This window comes from Oryx dammah, unplaced genomic scaffold (assembly GCF_014754425.2).
Source record: "Oryx dammah isolate SB20612 unplaced genomic scaffold, SCBI_Odam_1.1 HiC_scaffold_25, whole genome shotgun sequence".
In the NCBI taxonomy this organism is placed as follows: Eukaryota; Metazoa; Chordata; class Mammalia; order Artiodactyla; family Bovidae; genus Oryx; species Oryx dammah.
In genome coordinates this window covers 24,805,272-24,828,957 of record NW_024070209.1, presented here as the reverse complement: position 1 = coordinate 24,828,957, position 23,686 = coordinate 24,805,272, and the positions used below count along the sequence as shown (strand labels likewise).

The 23,686-nt window shown below is 42.4% G+C and overlaps 1 long non-coding RNA gene and 1 other non-coding gene across 2 annotated transcripts; both read right to left on the bottom strand.

Moving 5' to 3' along the window:
• Positions 1-1,491: 1,491 nt before the first annotated feature.
• On the bottom strand, positions 1,492-8,198 carry LOC120851708. Its single transcript, XR_005718394.1, has 3 exons — positions 7,915-8,198; positions 6,984-7,046; positions 1,492-1,526 (listed from the first exon to the last, which is right to left on the bottom strand). It is a non-coding gene; the product is annotated as an uncharacterized LOC120851708 (long non-coding RNA).
• A 905-nt stretch (positions 8,199-9,103) lies between these two features.
• On the bottom strand, positions 9,104-9,196 carry TRNAI-UAU. Its single transcript is given in 2 exon segments — positions 9,104-9,139; positions 9,159-9,196. It is a non-coding gene; the product is annotated as a tRNA-Ile (tRNA).
• Between the last annotated feature and the right edge of the window lie 14,490 nt (positions 9,197-23,686).

Below are 23,686 nucleotides of genomic sequence, written 5' to 3'. Positions count from 1 at the left end.
TCAGAATAAAAAGTTGAAAGAAGGCTAAGCGGAAATGAATGCAAAGACCAGGTATGAAGGGAAGGGTGTGTAATAAAAGTTAGAGAAGGAAATCTACTCATTAACCAGAGTATTTAAAAGAACAAAATAGTTAAGACAGAACAAATTTTTAAAGATAAGAATAATTAGGAAATATGAAGATAATAAAATGATAATTGGCTAAATGATTTTTTAAATGACTGAATATTATAAAACTAAAAGACTCAACAGAGATGGGTTAAGCTGAAGGCAGCGGGGCAGCGTCTAAGGGTCAGAAGGTGGAATCTTGTGGACTTTTTCTAAGCCTGGGTTCTCTCCAGGGCAGCCCTGTAAGGTGAGGTCCTCGGCCAGCCATGCCTTATGTCAGGGCCTCCAGTAAATGCCACTTCCTTAAATAACCACTGGGGAGAGGCACTAAGTGGCGTCTCCCCTGGAACTGGAACTGGAGGAAATGAAAATGCCCCATATAGGACTTGGCCCAGGTCCTTCAACCATTGCTCTTACGATGTGAATTCTAGTGGCCTCATACACATGGACCATCATATCATAAACCCTCTTTAAAGATAATTTTACATATATAGTTTTATATACATATTATGCTTAGTTGCTCAGACGTATCCAGCTCTTTGTGACCCTTTGGACTGTAGCCCACCAGGTTCCTATATATGTTATATATAATATATATATGATATTACATTTTTTATATAATATAAATTACTATATATAAAATTAACTATAATCATACATATTTATATTTTATAGATATCCAGTCCTCAGACCAGCAATCCCACCTATAGAATCGATCTCTAAGATAAAATAGCAAAATATTCAAAACTTTGTGAACTTTGTTGCAGCATCATCTACAAAACCAGGAGACTGAAAACATCCAACCGTTCATGAGTAGAGGACTGGCTGAAGAGACAATGCTACATCCACAGGAACAGAATACTATGCACTGTGATAAGGAGTGAGAAAGAGTCCTATTTACAACTTTGAAATAATCAGAATACACTACCTGTGGAATCAGCAATGAATATGAGAGCTTTTGAAATAGAAGGAGAGGAAGTGGAATACAAACACAGACGTGTCTTTGCTTATGATTTTTAAGAATAAATAATGGAAAGATATATCAGTTCAGTCGCTCAGTCGTGTCCAACTGTTTTCGACCCCATGAATCACAGCACGCCAGGCCTCCCTGTCCATCACCATCTCCTGGAGTTCACTCAAACTCACATCCATCGAGTCAGTGATGCCATCCAGCCATCTCATCCTCGGTCGTCCCCATCTCCTCCTGCCCCCAATCCCTCCCAGCATCAGAGTCTTTTCCAATGAGTTAACTCTGTACATGAAGTGACCAAAGTACTGGAGCTTCAGCTTTAGCATCATTCCTTCCAAAGAAATCCCAGGGTTGATCTTCAGAATGGACTGGTTGGATCTCCTTGCAGTCCAAGGGACTCTCAAGAGTCTTCTCCAGTGATATATCAAGAAAGCAATTTTTAAATTATCACCTATACAAAAAAACAAAGAGGAAAACAGCATTAGGGGACAAGGTTTAGACTTCTTGGAATAACTTTGTTTTGTAGTTTTGAGTTTAGAAGCATGTAAATATTTTAGATAAATAAAAAGAAAAAAAGGGGAGGATATATGTATACCTATGGCTGATTCATGTTGATGTATGGCAGAAACTAACACAATATTGTATAGCAATTATCCTCCGATCAAAAATTTTAAAAAAGAGATTCCTAAAAATGTAAAACAAACTCAATCAAAAGGTATTTATTGAGTATCAAGTTGATAGCCCAGCTACAGAGAAAAATTACTTTAAGCACAATACTTCAAATACTGTATTTTGAATATGAACTAAGGACAAAAGAAATCACAAAGGAATCTTAAATTGTAAGCAATAATCTTATTATGAGAAATAACATATAATATTACTTTTAAACTATTTTGTGGTACGATATAGCAAATAAATAATTATGTAAGAGTTGTAAAGAACTAGTATTTTTAGAGCAAGAGAAAAGCAATAAAATATAAAATCAAAGTGTATAAATTCTGTAATCTTACATTTGAATTGGAAATATCACTATAAACTCGAGCTTTATTTTTCTCTCTCTTTTTTTAAAATATTTATTTATTTATCTAGGCTGCACCAGGTCTCAGTTGGATCTTCACGCAGGATCTTTGATCTTCATGTGGGATATTTAGTTGTGGCACGCAGGATCTACAGTTGTGGTAAGTGGGATCTAGTTCCCTGACTAAGGGTCAAACCCAGGCCCCCTGCATTAGGAGTGTGGAGTCTTAGCCACTGAACCACCAGGGAAATCCCTACTTTTCTCTCTTTAAAAAAATATGCATGTCCTAGTTCTGTCTCTTGGAAAGGCTTGAAAATATGACAACCACAGAGTAGCAGTAAGGAACTCTAGCACACAGATTGTGCTCACCTAAATAACATTTCCCACCAAAAAGAGCCACGCTCTTAGAAGAAATGGCCAATTCCAGGATTGAGAGAAGACAAGTACAAAATGCACTTTGAAATATCTTGTTATGCCAGAAACATATCATATCTCAGATTTAAGATTATGTCACAAAGACCTAGGAGCCAACTTAATGGGACTTACCCTGGCCAAATATGGGACAAATTAAGCATCAACAATGGTAACAGGGTCAGCTATAGAATATAGGGTCAGGTAACAGAATCAAGAGTTCACAACAATTGTAAACATTTATAAGGCCAGTAACAGAGCCTCCAACAACATGGAGAAGGAAAAGATGGAACTAAATGGTGAAACAAGAAAATCTATCATTGCAGTTGGTTATTTTCATGCCCTTCTCTCAATAATAGCTAGAACAAGTAGGCAGAAAAATCAAAGATACGGAACATTTGCAGAACTCTGTATCAATTTGATATAATTGATATCGACAGAACATGCTGCCCAACAGCAGCAGTCTACATTCTCTCAAGTGCACCAGAATCAGATGAAAATCAGGAAAGCAACAGAAAAAAAAAAAAAATCTATGAAACAAAAAACTAGATATGTGAAAAGATAAATAAAAGTGAAAAACATCTTCTGAGTTTGATCAGGACAAAAAAAACACACAAATGATCGCTATCAGAAGTTAGAGGGGACATCACTACAGATCCTAAAGACAAGAAGTAAATATTATGAATAACTTTATGCCAATAAATTCAACAAATTTAATGAAATAGATAAAATTTTCTAAAAGACACAAAATGCCAAAACTCATTTAAGAATAAATAAATAAGCATAGCCCCCATATTTATCAAAAAAACCACAAAAACAAAAACTGAATTTGTAGGGTTTTAAAAAATTTTTCCTACAAAGAAAACTGCAGGCCCACAGTACTTTACTAGTGAATTCTGCCAAATATTTAAGGAAGAAATAATACAACATTATAACACTGAAAACTATAAAACATTGTTTAAAGAAATTAAAGGCCTAAATAAGTGAAGATACACATCTTATTTATGGAATCAGAAGGTTCAACATTGTTAAGGAGGCAATTCTCACTCAACAGATTCCTTGTAAAAATCCCAGGATATTTTCATACAAATTGGCACACTAACCCTAATGTGTGTATGTGTATATATAGTGTTATGTGTTGATAACTATAATATAAATATATATAACTTTATATGTGGTATGTATTTGATTACAGTAACCAATACGTGACACCACACTGACATATAGCTCAATAAGATAGAATGAAGTCCAGCAAAAGACCAGTACTGCTGCTGCTGCTGCTGCTAAGTCACTTAAGTCATGTCCAACTCTGTGCGACCCCATAGAGGCAGCTGACCAGGCTCCCCTGTCCCTGGGATTCTCCAGGCAAGAACCCTGGAGTGGGTTGCCATTTCCTTCTCCAATGCATGAAAGTGAAAAGTGAAAGTGAAGTCACTCTTCGAGACCCCATGGACTGCAGCCCACCAGGCTCCTCCATCCATGGGACTTTCCAGGCAATGGACTGGGTTGCCATTGATCAATTCATTCTTGACAACCTGTGAAGTCAATTCAATCAGGAAAGGGTATGCTTTTCAACAAATGGTGCCAGAATTGGATATCCATACCCCAAAAAAGAAAAATTTAGACCTCTATTCACATCATACACAAAAGTGAACTCCTAAAGGTAAGAGCTAAAACACAGAATACAATCTTGGTGACTTTGGGTTAAGCAAAAAATTTCTTAGCTATAACACCAAAAGTATCACCCATAATTGAAAAAAATGGATAAACTGAACTTCATCAAAATTTAAAAGTCTGCTTTTCAAGAGACACCATTTAGAAAAACAAAACTCAAATCACAACTGAGAGAAATTGTTTACAAAACATATACACAACAAAGGAATTATATCTAGAATATACAAAAAGTCTTATAACTCAATAATAAAAACATGAATAACTCAATAAAAAACAGGCAAAAGATTTTAAAAGATAATTCACCAAAGAAGATATCTGAATATTTAACAAGCACTAGAAAAGCTACTCAGCAATATTAATGCAGTTCATTGTATGTCAAACATACCGTTTTTAAAAAGCTGTGAAATAAAAAACTAATTGGTCACCTATGGGAATTGTTAGAGCATCAATAGATTATTCTAAAGATTAGTAGAAAAAGGAAGCATCCAGCAATATTATCTAACCTTTTCTATGTGAATTGTGCTTTAGGAAAACCAAATATTCAATGGAAAAAAAGGCTTTTTGTTTTTTTTAAGGTATCACAGTCACAAATACAGAGGGAATAACAGAATTAGAAAACATTATTGAATAATCCTTAATATAATAATAAATCTAGACAGAGCATCAACAGCTGCTAAAATCATTAGGTTAGAGGCTGATGTGGCATTTCGTAATGCATGGACCAGGCTGACCACACCTGAAATCGTCAGTAAAACCAGAACAACCAGCCATTATGTACTTTCCCTCTTGTGATACAATAGTATATAGTACCACCTATAATCTTTTTTTTAAACTGAATCTTAATATTACCAAGCTTCTAGATCTAAATGTTAGGGGGACTGAAGAACTTTTGAAATGATGCCTTGTTACTCAATTAGCCAAATTCTGTGGGAAATTCTATAGATCAACAAACAAATATCAGGAAATTCCCTGGAGGCCCAGTGGTTAAGACTCCAGGCTTCCACTACAGGGGACACAGATTCAATCCCTGGTGGGACAACTAAGATCCTACATGCTTCGGGGCCAATAATTTAAAATAAAATAAACAAACATCATAAAAGAGAATGGGTAATTATTATAAATGAAAAAAGAGAGAGATTTAGATATTTAAGATATATTGATCAAATTTAGTGTGTGGACCTTGCTTGGCTCTTGATTCCAATAGACCAATGGTAAAAATATCTTTCAGAGCTAAGTGCAGACATTTGAACACAGACAAGGTGTTAGATGATGTAGGGGCACTATTATTAATCTTGTTTGGTATAATAATGATACTGCAGTTATGCTCTTTTAAAAAGTGGCTACCTGTTGGGTATACATAGTGAGGTATTTACAAGTCAAATTAAACTATAGCTGGGATTTCCTTTAAAATATTTTGGTGACTATGATAGGGGAAAATGTTGTGAGAATGAGATAAATGACAATTCTCAAAAGTAGTGATGGATGGATATATATTAAATATACATATATATTCTCTACTTTTAAATATACTATTTTTTCTACTTTGGATATGTTTGAAATTTTTCATAATAAAGAACTGGGGATTTTGTTTGTTGAATTTTAAATAGGTTGTGTTCACATAGGTTATAGCCATCAGGTTGAGTTCAACGTGAGTATTCCCTATCTTTACCCACACACTCAATGACTGTCGGTCACAAATGAGAGCAATGAGTCAGTGGTGAAGAAAACAGCAAAGCAAGTGCAGTGGGTAGAACAGTGGCAGCTGGTACCCACCTCTGTGTTTGGGATGAGTGGGGAGTTATAAGACTGTGACAAACAGAAGATCACAAACATCCTCATCCAAAGGGGAGGAAAATGTTGCCATGTGGGAATAAGGGCTCGAGATGGACAAGTCTTCTCATTTTTCATTGAAAACTTGAAATCTAGGCATTACAGTAAAATCTCCGGATGGATAGGCAAATGATTATAACTTTTTCAACGCTTTACAAGTCAGCGCTAGAAATCCAAACAAAACCTGTCTGGAGGCTAGATCTGTTCCACAGACTGCTGTTTTATGATCTCTGACACCACACCATGTAATGCATATGTAGTAATGCATTAATAATCGGATGATATTCTCAGCAGTTGAGTCACAGGGCCAGGACGACTGAGGCTGTGCATATCCGATATGCCCAGATTCTTTATATGCAAACAGCTGTCAAGCCAGGCACTGACCACACTGAACTCTGAACTGAACACAGGCTTACAATTACCTCTATCAAACTGCATCTTGTCACTTGTCAGAAACATTTGTCTCTTATTCTAGGTTCAAATTCTACTGAATTTGCACTCCCTTCCAGCTCTTTCTATTACACACAATTTTAATTAGCCTGTTCAAAGCCATCTACAAAGTTAATGTCAACCTGTGAGTATAGTTCAGTGGAGTTCAATGGGTGGGTCAGGCTTCCCTCCAGCTAGACATCTACAGATATTCAGCTATTAATTCACCCTGCCTTCTGAGTTTATCCACCTCATATTTATCCATCTTCCTCCCTGCATACAGGTCTAATCCACTAGTTTTGTGGTGATAGGAATGCCACCTCCTTATACCTGTATATGCAGTACTTTATGGTTTTTATAGCATGTTTCCATAATTTTCTGACTTGATCTTTATCACCCTTCACAACCTTTAAAACTCCTATCAACTTCACATTAAGACACTGACCTACAAATCTGCCAGTGGTCTATTTGTTTGTTTGTAATCCACTAATACTCTATCTGGTGATTTCTAGCTTAAATAGAACAAAGACAACTAATTTAGCTTACCTTCCCACTTCACCGCCTCACCAGAAAAAGAGTTCCCCAAACCACCATCATTCCAGCAATAACCTGAAGGAACAGAAACAATATTTAAGAGGAAGAATGTTCTAACCATTAGAGTTGACAGAAAGTGGAACACATCACCTTGAGAAGAAATGGCATGCTGATGCTAACACTTTTCAAATAGGAGCTGGGGTTTTGTAGAAGGGATTCCCAGTGTGGACAGGTGGTTGGGCAGAATGATCTTTCTTTCATTTGTTTCTGTCCACCTTGGGGGCCCACTCCATGCTCAACTCTTGGCTGAGCTCTTGGAAATATCTGACCAGTTCTTGCAATGATAACCTCTGAAAGTTAAAAATTACACACTTGGCAAATGTGACTGTTTTTACGTTTTGTACATTTTAACATTAATATCCTTAAAAAAATTTTTCAGCAAATGTTTTTAAAATGCCAGCCTTTTCTCTATTCAAAATTGGAAAGAATCCATACAATGCAATATTATCCAGCCATAAATTAAAAAAAAAAAGAAAGTACTGATACAAGGTAGGACAGGACGAATCTTGAAAACATTGAAAGAAGCCAGTCACGAAAGACCACACATTATGATTCCATTCATATGAAGGTACAGAAAAGGGGAAATGTAGAGACAGAAAGTAAATTAGTGATTATTTAGGGGTGGGGTGGGGTCATAGCTGAAGAATACACGATTTCCTACTGAGTTGAATGTTTTAAAATTGACTGTGGTGATTGATGGTTGCACCTATCTGTGAAAGTACTAAAATCCACTGAACTGCAAACTAAGTGGGTGAATGGTAGGGTATATGAGTTATATCTGGATAAAGCTATTTTTTTTTAAAAATAATCCAATTTTTTGTGTCGGGGTTGCGCATAGATATTTGTTTCCAGGCTGGCCAGATTTCTAAAGGGGAGCCCTCACCATCTTCAGAGGATGAGCCTGTGAGCGAAAGCGTCTGGTCCAGCCAGGTTAGGTGACGTGGGCGGACTTTCTCACATTCCAGGTAGCGTGGGGCTCCCCTTTCGGAACCGGGGGCTGGGGTTAGCAGTCGAGGAGACAGACAAGAGCTCCGCCCACTTTCTCAGAGCTTTCTAGGTCTTTCTTCTCAGCACTCCTGGTAGTATTTCCATCCCAGGAGTTTACTAGCACACCCCATAAAAACAGCTGAAAACACGCGTATGGGAGAACGCGTCCGGGAGGCCTCTCATCCCAGCTACTCTTGTTCTCCACTTCGCCCCACCTCCCACCCATCCGCAGGCAAAGCGGCCCCCGTGCCTTAGGGGTGCGGTCACGTGCTGGAACATTCCAAATCCAGCTGGCAGATTTCCTGCTTAGAGGGGGTACTTCTGAACATGGGGTGTGCGGCGGGCAGGAAAGGGTATCCCTAGAAAACGTCTGTTCTCCCGTCTGCCAGCGAATTCCACCCATCCTGTCTGACACCAGGGAGAAGGGGCACAAATAGGGAGGAAAACGCCCAGGCACTTTCCCCAAACTCCGCAGATCCGCCCAGGGAGGCCTGGAGGCCTGAGGAGGGGAGAAGGGCCCGTCGTCTAGGGGCTCTAGATCCGAGGGAGGGGCGACGACTAGTTAGTAGTAGCTAAAAAGAAGGACAGCGACCGCTCCTGCTCTGGGCTTCGCGGGTGGTCGCTCGGCTCCCGCCCCGCCACCCAACGCGCACCCCGCCGCTCCTGGTCCTGGGTGAGGGGCAGCGCCCGGGAACCGGCTCCGGGAGCTCGGGCAAGCCCCGTAGAGAGGGCGCCGGAATTTTCGATGATGAGACCCAGGTAGGGCCCCATCACCGGTGCAGCGCCCCTGCGGTCCACATCCCCGGTACCGGGATCCGGGACTGGGTGCCGTTAAAGGAAATGCCTAGGGAGAGGGAGCAGCAGGTAAACGTCCGGGTTCGGGCGGCTGGATGGTTCGCGGGGGCAACAAGTAGCTTGGAAAGGGAGTAAGAGGAGCGGATACGAGCGGCTTCCTGCCTACAGCGGAGCAAAACACGCAAGCAGAGCAGTCAGAGACAGGAACTGAGGGGTGTAAAGAGAGACTGATTCGTTTCCTTGAGGACGGAGGTAAAAGTGGGGAAACGTGCGGGTATCCAAAAGGGTCATGCTCCAGGTGAGGCTCGAACTCACAACCTCGGCATTGCTCTGCATGTACTGCTGTATAAGTACCGCGCGCTAACCGATTGCGCCACTGGAGCTCTGCTTACCCCGCCTCGCGATGGCTCTATCAGGGTTTCCTCAGGCCCCGTGCGGGCCTCTGCGGAGCATGCGCGCCTTCGGCTCGGCACGGCGGGAACTAGCTGGGGCCCCGAGACCCCGCAGCTTCCGGTCCAGCCCCTCCCGGCCGAGTGAAGGTGCAGAGGCTGAGGAAGTCTCCGTCTGGAATGGCGGGGTCGTGCGGCAGGGCCTTGTAAAGAGCTCAGCCCGCCTCCCTGAGCAGCGCGGGAGGAGGAGCCCTGGCCGCGGCGGTCTGAAAACCACCTCCGAGTTCTCGGTGTGGAGCTTCGCCTGCCGGGAGCAGACCGCGGGAGACAGGCTGCGGCCGGCGGGCGGGCCCTGTTGCGAGGGATGGGGCGGAGCGGGGCGGCCTGGGCTCCGGGGCCGTAGATGTCCCCGGCGACTGTCCCTGCCCCCTGCTCCAGCCTGCCTGGTGAGCGGGAAGACCCCCCCTGACCTGCGCTCCCTGGAAGTCGGCGGGAGCCGGGAGACCCGCGAAAGAGCGAAGCCGGCGACTGCCGGTTGAGGCTCCAGAGAGTGCCGGGGCTGAAGTGGCCTTCGAGCTTCCAACACCGGACGGGGCGGGGATTTTACCGTCAGACCCTTGTTGTGTCCCGAAGGCTTTCTACTGCCCCCTTACTCTGTCCTGAGTGGGGTGCTCGGGCACTCAGGCTGAAGAAGTGTCCCCGAAATCTTGTCAAGCCACGGGCGTTCCGGGGACACGATGATAGCCCGAGTCTTCAAGAGGCTGCAGGCTAGGTTCCACGTCTTTTTTTGGGCCACACAATGTATGTTTTGTTTAAAGCGAGTTCCTAATATGTAAAATCAAGAGGTCTCATACAAATATCTGGATATCCATTTCTTTTTTTAAAGCGGAAAGTGTAAACCGTACCCAGGACTGAATTATGACTGTCCCGCGCCTTATCACTTCGTCTTTGTGGGCCCCTTTATGCATTAAAAAGAAAAATTTTTTTAAATTATGTTTTGCTATAAAACACAAATATAATCCAGGCTGGATTTATCGTTACATTTATTAACATTTTTTCTGATCTCAAATTTTAATGTAAACATTCTGGAGAGTTTTAGGCACTATGTCTGTTATCCTTGATTGATAACTAGTGGGGACCTCTGGGAGTTTATCAGCAGCCTCCTCCACCAAGTCCCCCGACCCCTTCCCTCTGGGATTCCCTCCATCGATTGTCTCCGGCGCCTCTGTTGGCATGTTGGTCACCTTGTTTGATGATCTCTGCTTTCCTGGGAAAGCCAGGACAACAAACAAGAGAACACTATGTCAATAAATTTCAGAACCATCGCGAGCAAGGGATGGGGGCAGAATAATGATCATGCATAATCACCGTGTTGAAGGGAAGGTAAGTGTTAAGTTGCTCAGTCATGTCGGACTCTGCGACCCTATGGATGGGCTCGCCAGGCTCTTCTCTCTTTGGGATTCTTCAGGCAGCAATGCTGGAGCCGGTTGCCATTTCCTTCTCCAGGAGATCTTCCCAACCCAGGGATTGAACCCCCGGTCTCCTATATTGCAGGCGGGAACCTCTACCGGCTGAGCCGCCAGGGAGGCTCAATCACATTGCTGGTGATGACTGTCATTAACAGGTTGTGTTTGGGTGATGAAGTCAAGAGTAGGATTGTAGAAAAGCCTTGAAATTGGAGCAGAAGAGACTGGAATGATCAGGCAAAGGCTGAGGTGACAGACACAGGCTCTGTGTAAGGGAGGGGCCTCTGAAGGGGGTGTTTTCAGGACGGTCAATGCTTTCTGCATCCTGTGGTGTGCGCCCAGGGAAAGGAGATAGGTAAGCCTCTCCGGATGGTTTGTGAACTATGGGAGATACGCATCCACAGCTCTGGAAGGATGGTCAACACCCCTGCAAGATCCCGTCAGGCTGATGGTGGATGCAGAGCTGTTTACAAAATGCCAGGATTAGGGCTCCTTGGAACCCACTTTGCCGGGTCCTTGGTAAATCAAGGACAGCAGAGAGTGAGCCTTTGAAATAAGTCCCTCCTAAAACACGGAACAAACTCTAAAGGTAAAGGCATGATTTGCCCACAGGTGGGAATAATTTTTCCCCTAAATTGAAAGGGGTTAATTTCCTGAAAGACAAGAAAATAAGTTACGGACTCAAACACAGCATCTTCTCCAATCCAGTAGCATTTGCAGAGTCTGCTCTTTCTTGCTCCTAGCTCCTCAGGTAGAATATTTCTGGTGAACTATAACGAGCAAAGATAGCCCCTGGTGGTCCAACTTCACTTTCAGATCTTGTATTGGTTCAAGCAGACACTGCTTTGTATGAGACCCTTTACAGTTTTGGTTCAGCAGATATTAACTGACCATGGTTACACAGGAACGGAAGGCAACACCTAACACAGCCTTTTAGAACTAAAATAGTTCAATCCCCAAGGAAATTAGGGCTCTAACAGAGGAATCTGGTGAGGGCAGTGCTGAACCTAGAGAGGGTAGTGTCAGAACCTGTGCTACTAGAGAGATTTTTTCAGCAAGAACGAGTATACTGAGACCTTCAAATCACTTAACCTCATACACACCCATCCTGAAGAGCACTGAACGAAGAGTCTGAGTCTGGCCCTCCCTGGCTGTGTGACTTTAAGTAAATCTCTTACCCTTTCTGGGCCTGTTTCCTCATTTGTGAACTGAAGTCTAAACCAGAGTTTCCTATCCTATCTTGACTGGAGAATTCCTTTTACCATGTATATCCTTGACAACAGCTTGTGCTGATTTAATCGTAATAATTTGTGTGATGTGGAATAAAGAAGTGATTCTTAAAACTTATTTTAGATATATGTATGATATTAAAATGAACTTGAGTAATATCCATAGTATCATAAGACTAGTTCCAACTTCCCATTTACCATGTAATGCAAAATGTTTGATTTATTTTAATTCTGTAAGGGAAAAGCATGCTTTGTTAACAGGCTTTAAAAGAGCATATACTGGTCCTAGGACAAATGTATATTAAAATGTATGAAATGTAATGACTCATTGTAGCATCGAAAATAGACACAAACTGCTTTCCTAAATGAATGTTTAGAATTTATGCTTTTTGCACTTTAAAAACTGGTTTATTTTTATTACTTTCATGTTTTTTTGTGTCTAAATGATGAGCTAAAACAGAAGGGTTCTGGCTGCTATGTGTAAGCACCATTCTGCAAATAACATGAAGCGGGTGTGGTTGGTCTTTATTCCTAATAATGAAAGACCAAATTGGATATAATGATCACTATATTTTGTCTTTTTGGTTTTTGCTTCTGACATACAAGATAAACATTTTGATTAGCCGAATGCAATTTGCACATCAAGTAAATGAAGATCATCCTGAACTAGATTTGTAGAATTTTCATTTTATGGTCTTCTTTGACTTTATTTCAGCAAACTTTTTATATTTTATGTTTTTAGCGAGCATTCCATTATGGTGTATATGAAGCAATATATGGTTTTAGATAGGTGCTGCAGAGGAGTCAAAACTCACCACTTAGGACCCACGACTGCTGCTGAATCATAAACACACATCTGGTATTCAGGGACCACTGCAGGTGCTGGTCAACAGGCCTCAGATGTTCCCAGAGTGATCTCACATTCATGGGGCAAGAGGTTGAATGAAGAATTGTTTTATTATTTTTCTAAGTAGAAATAGAGAAGATGCTCTATCTCCTGTAACAGTGAGAACCATCTTGAATGTCTTTCAGAATTTCTAGGATTTGGCAATATCTAAAATCCCTTCCGATCCTAATAGTCCATGATCCTTACCAGCACCACGTGGAGAATGACCCTTTATTTGCCCTTTGGAGGAGAAAGATGTGTCGGTCTTATGGCCCAAGCTCTAGGGAAGTGTGATACAGATTTGAACCAATTACACACAGGAGAGGAACATGATAATTTGGGAAAGTACAGATTCTCTTGACTCTGGATTGAAGTTGAAATGACATGGTGAGAGCCTGTCAGAGGAGAAAAACATTTAAAGACTGATGGCATTTCAGTGTTAGAAAGAGTATGGGGAAATGGACACTGTTCAGTTTTTTTGTTTTTTTAAGACAGTTAAGCAGAATCTATCAAATACATGTCCTTTGACCCAGCAGTTCCACTTCCAGGAATCTCTGCCATAGAGACATTCAAACATGGGAACAAATATACCATATTTCATCAAATCTAAGTTGCACTGTCCTATAAAATGTACCATGACTTTATGTGATATTAAAGAAAAGATGCTGCCATTTTAACAACACTGTGCTTTCATGTCAGACTTTTTATTTTGTACGTATTAAAAGAGCTCTTTTAGACAAACCCAGACGTACATTTTAAAAATCATATATCACTCTTGAGAACTATTTCTTTTGACTCAGCTTTTCAGCCTCTTGGTTTCTCCCACCTACAAACCGAACAATGCTTCATGGAGCAAAGCAGCTCAGGCTGCACTTCTTCCTGAATCTGGACCCCTCCACACCTGGGCTGTCTTCAAGCAGATTTGTGTGTCTGTATCTATTGTGTTTCTAACTGCTACCAGTGGGAATAGTTTGACAGAAAATAGTGTGTAAAGAGTTCATGTGACCACGTTTTTATCCTCCAAACAGGGACATTCCTTAGAATGAAAGGGGATGTTGTAATAACATCAGCATGACTGGTGACGGCAGCTGACCACTAGGAGCACAGGGCTGTCCTAACCATAGGCTGCTCTGTACTGCCTGTTGTTTAATTGCTAATTCGTGTCTGACCCTTGACAACCCCATGGACTGTAGCCCACCAGGCTCCTCTGTCCATGGGATTTCCCAGGCAAGGATACTGGAATGGATTGCCATTTCCTTCTCCAGGGGATCTTCCCAACCCAGGGATCAAACCTTCGTCTCCTGCTTCGCAGGCAGATTCTTTACCACTGAGCTACCAGGCTATAAACACATAAAACACAAATAGAAAGGATTCCCTATGAAATGTCGTCTAATTATGAGAACGTAAACAGGGTGTGTGTCAGTTGTTAACTTAGTGCTTCTCTGCTCGAAACACACCATCCCTGCCCTGTGGTCTCGCCAGCCAGCGCCACTGTTGTGCCCCATCAATGGATGGAAGGTGCCAGAAGAACGCTGAAGGGTCTTCTCTTCCTCCTCCTACAGCACAGCTGCCAGTGGGCGGCTTCCAGTCAGATTTTGCTGTCCTCCCAGCATAGCTTCCTGCTTGCCAACCCCAGCCTGCAGCGCCTCGGCAAACTTCTCTGCCATCCAGTGAGCCCCCACCGCGCACCCACCAGAGAGTTCCGAGCCTCAGCTTCAGTGGAGAGGGAGGGCCCTTTCCAAGTTTATCCTTCCGTGGGTTTTCTCTGTTATCTCTGGAGGTAGAGGCTGCTCCCTCTCTCCGTTATTCCTGTATCCGTTAGGATTCCTTTTACCCCGCTTAGTAGTTAACAGCTCTTTATATTGAATTTTCCCTGTTCAAATTACTGCGTCCTGAGTGGATTCTGGCTGGATCCTAATTATTTCTTTCACTTGTCATGTGAGAACAAAATCTTTCAAAGAATATGGAGAACATGGGGGCAGGTCAGTTAAAAAAAAATAACACACAGTGCTTACCATGTGCCAGGCAGTGTTTAAGAACTTAATAGCTTATCAACCAGTTTAATCTTCATGCCAATCCTATGATGTAAGTAGTAGTAGTATTTTATTTTACAGATGAGGAAACTGAGGCACAGTGAGGTTACCTTAGTAAGTGGTAGAACAGGAATTGTATCACTCAGGCATCCATACCGTCACCACTCTACAGAGTACAGTGCTCACTGTGCCTTGGAGAAAGAGTCCCATGAGAGGGTCACCCTCAAGAGAGGTACCGATCAGGGCTCACAGTCATGGCATGATGGCCATGGAATGGTGGCCAAAGGGTTCCAACTAGAAATATGGGAAAGACCAGGTAAAGCTAGGGTCACTAGAGATGAAAATTGGGATCCAGGTATGCTGGGGCCCCCAAATAAATGCACCCCCCCAAGCTCTCCTGCCAAGAAGATGAGGGAGTTCCTCTGTCAGTTCTGGCAACAGCTGAACCCAAACCTACTGGAGCAGGTACAGGATGTCAGGTCTTAGAAGCTAAGCACAGATAATCATGGGAGGTGGGGAGTCTTCCCTTTGAGAGGAGGAAGGGAGAGCAGAGGCAGCTGTGGAACTCTGGGGTTTCAGAAACATTCAGGGATATCCTTAGGTCAAAATTTTGGAGTTTTAAGTAGGAAAATTCACCCTGTGAAGTTGAAAAAAGGTAAGAAACTGGAGTAAAACCACCTTAGTGCCTATCTCTGTTTAGCCACCAATTGATTGAGTGGCTTCAGTAATATTTTTTTACATATATACACCACAGTTGGTTAGCCATTCTCCTGTTAATGGATATCTTGGGTTATTTCCTGTTTGGAGCTATTATAAACAAAGCTGCTGGGAACACTCTTTTACAAGTCCTTTTGTTTTCATTTCTTTTCAGTAGATAACAGGAGTGAGATTGCTGGGTCGTAAGATAGATTTTTTGTTTTGTTATTTGGAAGATAATTGCTTTACAATGTTGTGTTGACTTCTGCCATATAACAACATGAGTCAGCAATAGTATACACATAGCCCCTCTCTCTGGAGCCTCCCTCCCACCCCTCAAGCTCTTCACAGAGCACCTGGCTGAACTCCCTGTACTATACAGCAACTTCCCACTAGGTAGCTATTTTACAAATGGTAGTGTAAACTCTCAATTCACCCCACCTTCTCCTTGCCTCCCTGTTCCACAAGTCCATTCTCTATGCATCTCTATTCCTCCAAATAGGTTCATCAGTATCATTTTTCTGTAAGATAGATTTTTGTATAGTTTTTTAAAGCATTTTAAAATCATGGTAAAATATACATAACGTAAAATTTGCCATTTTAAACGTTTTAAGTGCACAATTCAGGGAGTTCCTAGGTGGTCCAGTGGTTAGGACTCAGCGCTTTCACTTCTGTGGTTCAGTCCCTCGTCAGGGATCCTGCAAGCTGTGCGGTGCAGCCAAAAAAAAGTGTACAATTCAGTGGCATTAAGAACATTTATATTGTTGTGCAACTATTATCACTGTCCATCTCCAGAACTTTTTCACCATCCCAAACTGAAAATTGGTACCAATGAAACAGTAAACTTTCCATCCCCTTTCCCTCGGCTCCTAATAACCTTTATTGTACTCTGTCTTTACAAGTTTCACTATTCTGATCGCTGCTGCTGCTAAATCTCTTCAGTTGTGTCCAACTCTTTGCAACCCCATGGACTATAGCCTGCCAGGCTCCTCTGTCTATAGGATTCTCCAGGCTATTCTAGGTGCCTCATATAAGCAGAGGAGAAGGCAATGGCAACCCACTCCAGTACTCTTGCCTGGAAAATCCCATGGGCGGAGGAGCCCGGTGGGCTGCAGTCCATGGGGTCACGAAGAGTTGGATACGACTGAGTGATTTCACTTTCACTTTTCACTTTCATGCATTGGAGAAAGGCAATGGCAACCCACTCCAGTGTTCTTGCCTGGAGAATCCCAGGGACGGGGCACGGGGCCTGGTGGGCTGCCGTCTATGGGGTCACACAGAGTCGGACAAGACTGAAGTGACTTAGCAGCAGCAGCATATAAGTGGACACCATTTATCCTGTTGTGTCTGGCTTACTTCAGTTAACATAAAGTTTTCAAGGTTTATCCATGTTGTAGCATGTGTTAAAATTTCATTCTTTTTCCATTGTATGTATGTACCACATTTTGTTTATCCATTCATCAGTCAATAGACAGTCAGATATCCTCCGTCTTTGGGTTATTGTGAATCTTGCTGCTATGAAAGTGGGTACACAAATACCTGCTCGAGGTCCTGCCTTCACTTCTTTTGGATATTATTTACAAATATTTCCTATTTTGTGGTTTGCCTTTTCACTCTCTTAATAGTGTCCTTTGATGCACAAAAGTGTTTAATTTTGGGGGGCATTCTAATTGCTGTGCATACTTGTCAACACTTAGTATGGGCAATCTTTTTAATTTTAGCCATTCTATTGGATGTGTAATAGTATTTCATTGTAGATTTAATTTGTATATCCCTGATGATTTTGGTATAGAGCATTTTTGAAATGCTTATTGGATATTGTGGATCTTTATGAAATGTTTGTTCAAATCTTTCACCCATCATTTTGTTGTTTTTGTTTTGTTTTTGTCTTTTTTTGTTTTGGAGGTTTTGATCATTTTTAAAATTAAGTTATAGGAGTGGCTGATATTTCTGTTTCCTCTTCTCTAGGTAGTAAGTATGAATTCCTCCATGACACCTGGGCTACAAGAAATGCCAAGTTCAGCCAACTGTCCACAGTGTCCTGGACTCATAAGAGCCCACATATGTCTACTCCTGTCCAAGGCTTGAGATCCATGCATGGAAGAATGAGGGAGATGCCCCAGGATGTTGGGGAATGGGGGAAGAGGGCAGTGGGAGTGTCTAACACAGAGTGATTTGAAAGGAGGCATTATTTGTGGCTCCTGGCAAAGAGGGAAAAGAAGACCCTGTGGAGAATATCATCTCCACAGGAGGAGGGAGGGAGGAAAGGGAGCAGGGAGAGCTCACTGGCCCTCAGTCAGAAGAAGGAAATGCAGCAGCTATATAAGCCAAACTGAAATCTCATAGCAGAGCTGCCCAGTGAATGCCTCCCGGAAGACCCCGTCTTTGAGGTGACAAGGAGACATCAACTTCCTGCTCTGTTTGCAGCCCTGAAAACTAACGGTGACCACCATGCACTGAGGAGGAGGGTTTTCTTCTCAGTCGCCTTGCCCTGTCCTTCCCTGTCCAGTGGGGTCTTAGCTGAGGTTGCAGGCTGCATCCCAGGGCCAACAGCCAGCTTTGATCACATTAGAGATGCACTATATTGGAGGGTTAGCCCCTTTAAGATCTGATGCCCCAATCTTAGAACCTAACCCTCCCTGTGGAGAAGGAAATGGCAACCCACTCCAGTATGCTTGCATAGAGAATCCTGTGGATGGAGGAGCCTGGTGGGCTGCTGTCCATAGGGTCACACACAATCGGACATGACTGAAGTGACTTAGCAGCAGCAGCAACCCTCCTGAGTTGCAAATCACAACCCTAAAGAAGCCTTTTAATATAGAGAATGAGGCTTATTAAAGTATATCAGTCAGGAGACAGAAATCATGCCAGTTATTTAACAAAGAGAATGTAATACAGAGAATTGTTAACTAGGTTTAAACTTGCTAACTAGTAACTAAAAAGTAAAACAAAAAATCTGCAGTATCACAGAGGTAGCAACTGTAAGAAGCAGTTTCTATCCCCTAGGGCTGAGGGAACCAAAGAAGTTGAATTACTAAATCTTGGAAGGTGGAGGAAGACTTCCACAGAATTGAAACTCAGACCTCTGAGAGGTCACTCCAGCCTCTGGAATTGGTATCTCTGATAGGGTCACTTTAAAGCTGATTCTGTGACAACTGGAAAAATTGCAAATTGGATTTAGAAACTGCTAAAGGAAGAAGCCAAGGTGATGAGCCCAGGAGCCATAGGCAGACAGGAGACAGACAGGAAGCAGTCAGAAAAGAGCAAGTCCCTTCTCCCTCCTCCATCCCCACAGTCTCCCTCCATTACCTCCACTGTGGAGATAAAAATAAAACCTAATAAATATCATCTCCACAAGAGGAGGGAGGGAGGAAAGGGAGCAGGGAGAATTCACTGGCCCTCAGTCAGAAGAAGGAAATGCAGCAGCTATATAAGCCAAACTGAAATTTCATAGCAAAGCTAGCCAGTGAATGTCTACCTGAAGACTTTCCGTCTTTAAGGTGACAAGGAGACATTAACTTCCTGCTAATAAAACTTCCTTCCTAATAAAACCAGGTGGTAAAGCATAAATGGAGTTTGCAGAATGCCAGCCCCTGTATTATAATGCAGAGTATAGAAAGTGAATTTGGGGCTGAGAGACAATTAATAACTGGTTAATACATTCAGTTCAGTTCAGTCAGCACGCCAGGCCTTCCTGTCCATCACCAACTCCCAGAGTTCACTCAAACTCATGTCCATCGAGTCGGTGATGCCATCCAGCAATCTCAGCCTCTGTCGCCCCCTTCTCCTCCTGCCCCAAATCCCTCCCAGCATCAGGGTCTTTTCCAATGAGTCAACTCTTTGCATGAGGTGGCCAAAGTACTGGAGTTTCAGCTTCAGCATCAGTCCTTCCAATGAACACCCAGGACTGATCTCCTTTAGGATGGACTGGTTGGATCTCCTTGCAGTCCAAGGGACTCTCAAGAGTCTTCTCCAACACCACAGTTCAAAAGCATCAATTCTTCGGCGCTCAGCTTTCTTCACAATCCAACTCTCAAATCCATACATGACCACAGGAAAAACCATAGCCTTGACTAGACGGACCTCTGTTGGCAAAGTAATGTCTCTGCTTTTGAATATGCTATCTAGGTTGGTCATAACTTTCCTTCCCAGGAGTAAGCATCTTTTAATTTCATGGCTGCAATCACCATCTGCAGTGATTTTGGAGCCCCCCAAAATAAAGTCTGACACTGTTTCCACTGTTTTCCCATCTATTTCCCATGAAGTGATGAGACCAGATGCCATGATCTTTGTTTTCTGAATGTTGAGCTTTAAGCCAACTTTTTCACTCTCCTCTTTCACTTTCATCAAGAGGCTTTTGAGTTCCTCTTCACTTTCTGCCATAAGGGTGGTGTCATCTGCATATCTGATGGTATTGATATTTCTCCTGGCAATCTTGATTCCAGCTTGTGCTTCTTCCAGCCCAGCATTTCTCATGATGTACTCTGCATAGAAGTTAAATAAGCAGGGTGACAATATATAGCCTTGACTTACTCCTTTTCCTATTTGGAACCAGTCTGTTGTTCCATGTCCAGTTCTAACTGTTGCTTCCTGACCTGCATATAGGTTTCTCAAGAGGCAGGTCAGGTGGTCTGTATTCCCATCTCTTTCAGAATTTTCCACAGTTTCTTGTGATCCACACAGTGAAAGGCTTTGGCATAGTCAATAAAGCAGAAATAGATGTTCTTCTGGAACTCTCTTCCTTTTTCCACGATCCAGCAGATGTTGGCAATTTGATCTCTGGTTCCTCTGCCTTTTCTAAAACCAGCTTGAACATCTGGAAGTCCATGTTTCACGTACTGCTGAAGCCTGCCTTGGAGAATTTTGAGCATTACTTTACTAGCAAGTGAGATGAGTGCAGTTGTGTGGTAGTTTGAGCATTCTTTGGCATTGCCTTTCTTTGGGATTGGAATGAAAACTGACCTTTTCCAGTCCTGTGGCCACTGCTGAGTTTTCCAAATTTGCTGGCATATTGAGTGCAGCACTTTCACAGCATCATCTTTCAGGATTTGAAATAGCTCAACTGGAATTCCATCACCTCCACTAGCTTTGTTCGTAGTGATGCTTTCTAAGGCCCACTTGACTTCACATTCCAGGATCTCTGGCTCTAGGTGAGTGATCACACCATCGTGATTATCTGGGTCATGAAGCTCTTTTTTGTACAGTTCTTCTGTATATTCTTGCCACCTCTTCTTAATATCTTCTGCTTCTGTTAGGTCCATACCATTTCTGTCCTTTATCGAGCCCATCTTTGCATGAAATTTTCGCTTGGTATCTCTAATTTTCTTGAAGAGATCTTTCCCATTCTGTTGTTTTCCTCTATTTCTTTGCACTGATCACTGAGGAAGGCTTTCTTATCTCTCCCTGCTATTCTTTGGAACTCTGCATATCTAACTATTGCCTGTATGAAACTTTTAAATAAGAATCTAAAATAGCATAGAAGTTGCCAGTAGGGAATTCCAGCAGGGAGTTAAATCTTGTCCAGATTCCTTTGTTCTTGTCTTGATCTAGGGGTGGATACAGATGCTTGTTAACAGTACATGCTAGAAATTAAAAGTTTACATTCATGCACATTTAGAGAATAACTACTATGGGATTTGCCTAGCAGTCCAGCAGTTAAGCCTCCTCACTTCCAGTGCAGGGGACCCAGGTTTGATCCCTGATTGAGGAACTAAGATCCCACATGCCTTGCAGCATGGCCAAAAAAGAAAGTTTTTTCAACTAAGAATAAATACTAGACACATTGGAATAGAAGGTAGAGGGGGCAATGGGTCAAAGAAAACAGTAAATCCAAGAGTAGCAGACATGGTTCGCTACCTTCCGACCATCATTTCCTGCCCCTCAGTCATGAGCCAGAGTCTGTGACTGCCCCACCCCTCTCATATGGGCACAGACTTTGAGGGAAGCCAACTCCGCTTCCAGCTTCAAGTACAAATTTTAATTTGAATAAATCAATCAGAGCATCCCTCCTCTCACTCCAGGAATTGGTTCAGGTTGGGGTATGTGAACATTTATTGCCAGTAAATGCACCTGGTTCTCACTTGCAGGCAATTTCCCCCACCTCACGGGGCTTTGGCAATGTCTGGAGACATTCTTGTTTGTCCTAGCCGGGGAGAAGACACTGGCATCTGGTTGGGAGACGCCATAAATGTGCTAACCGTCCTACAGTGCAAAGGACAGCCCCCCACAGCAACTTTCCACCCAAAATGTCAGTGGTGCCAAGGCTGAAAACCCCTTATTTAAAGGAAAAACTGTGGATAGTTTACATCTCTTGACCCCTGGGGGGCAAGCCCTGGGAAGAGGCTATGCTGCAGATAGCAGATCTGAGGAATGGAAAAAGACAGGGTCTATATTGACACCACTAGGTCACAGGCTTATTCTGCCTCTGAGTATCCAGTCACATAAGTTTAACTTTCTCATGGTTAAGCCACTGTTTAACTGGGGTCCCTATTATTTGCACCCATGAGCACCTTGATAAATTAGGAAAGAGATTATTTGCATAACACAAAAGGTTAGGCTAATAGAAACATTTATAACTACATTCTAAGCAGAGATCAGCCCTGGGATTTCTTTGGAAGGAATGATGCTAAAGCTGAAACTCCAGTACTTTGGCCACCTCATGTGAAGAGTTGATTCATTGGAAAAGACCCTGATGCTGGGAGGGATTGGGGGCAGGAGGAGAAGGGGACGACTGAGGATGAGATGGCTGGATGGCATCACGGACTCGATGGACGTGAGTCTGAGTGAACTCCGGGAGATGGTGATGGACAGGGAGGCCTGGCGTGCTGCGAATCATGGGGTCGCAAAGAGTCAGACACGACTGAGTGACTGAACTAAATTGAACTGAAGCAGAGAAAACACATTCACAAAAATTGACCATAGACTAAGCTGCAAAGGAAATTTTAACACATCCCCCATCCCCAAATAATACATAGACCATCTTCAGTCACCACAATGCAATAAAATTAAAAATTACAAACAAAATGATAACTGAACAAAACAACAAAAATCCCTCAAACCAATCATGTAACTAAAAAATGTAAACACATTGGTCAATAATACAAGTAAAAGAGACTGCAGGACCAGAACCCAGATTTCCAAATAACTAGTACAATTCATGATCTAGCCCTCATGTTTGTTCTTAAACAGTTGCTGAATTATATGAAAGGGAGGGAAAGTGGGAGAAAGACAGAGACAGATCAAGGTGAGCTCAGATAGGATCGGCTGGATAAAAAACTTCTGTTCATTAAGAGACTGTTAGCAGCAGTCAGACTTGGTAAAGCCTAGAAGAGTCTACTGATTTTAGTGATCTGGGTAGGCAGCTGCCATCCAGGGGAGACCAAAGCCAGGCACCAGCAACCAGGAGAGGCTCTGATGAGCTCTGATCCTAAGGCAGAGACGGCTTCTCACACCATGGTGCAATGAACTTCTGTGTGCAGAGGGGAGAGATGGCTGCTGTGAGCAGGTAAGATCCAGAAACTAGAAGGAACTCATGGGTCAATAGCTGGAAGCAGTCCAGATGACCGTGACCAAACAATGCCAGAACACGCAGATAAAATTTAAATTGTTGAAATTCAAATAAAATTTGAATGGTTGAAAATCAATAAAAATTGATTTTCTGAACATTGGATCAAATGGTGCCAAACACCCAAGCTAGGAGGCTTGCCAACTGAATGGACATGGTGTTTTATCTATGCAGCACAAACTAAATGGCATATTTGACAGAAACCATGTGGCAAATTATCTAGCCTGTATTTAAGGTTCATCTCGATGGTTTAGACCTCAAACAATCAATTGTAGCCTCAATTATCCATGTTGTTTGACTAGTTAGGTTAAAATGAGAGTGTGTTTCTGTTTTGTTAATAAGTTCATTTGTATGTCTTTTTTTTAGATTCCATATCAATTGATATTTCTCTTCATCTGACTTACTTCACTCAGTATAACAATCTCTAAATTCATATAAGTCCCTGCATTATTTTACTCTTTTAATGGCTGGGGAATATCCCATTGTATGTATGGACCACATCTTCTGTATCCAGTCTTCTGTCGATGAACATTTAGGTTGCTTCCGTGTCTTGGCTATTGTAAACAGTGCTGCAATGAACATTGGGGTGCATGTATCCTTGCAAACCATA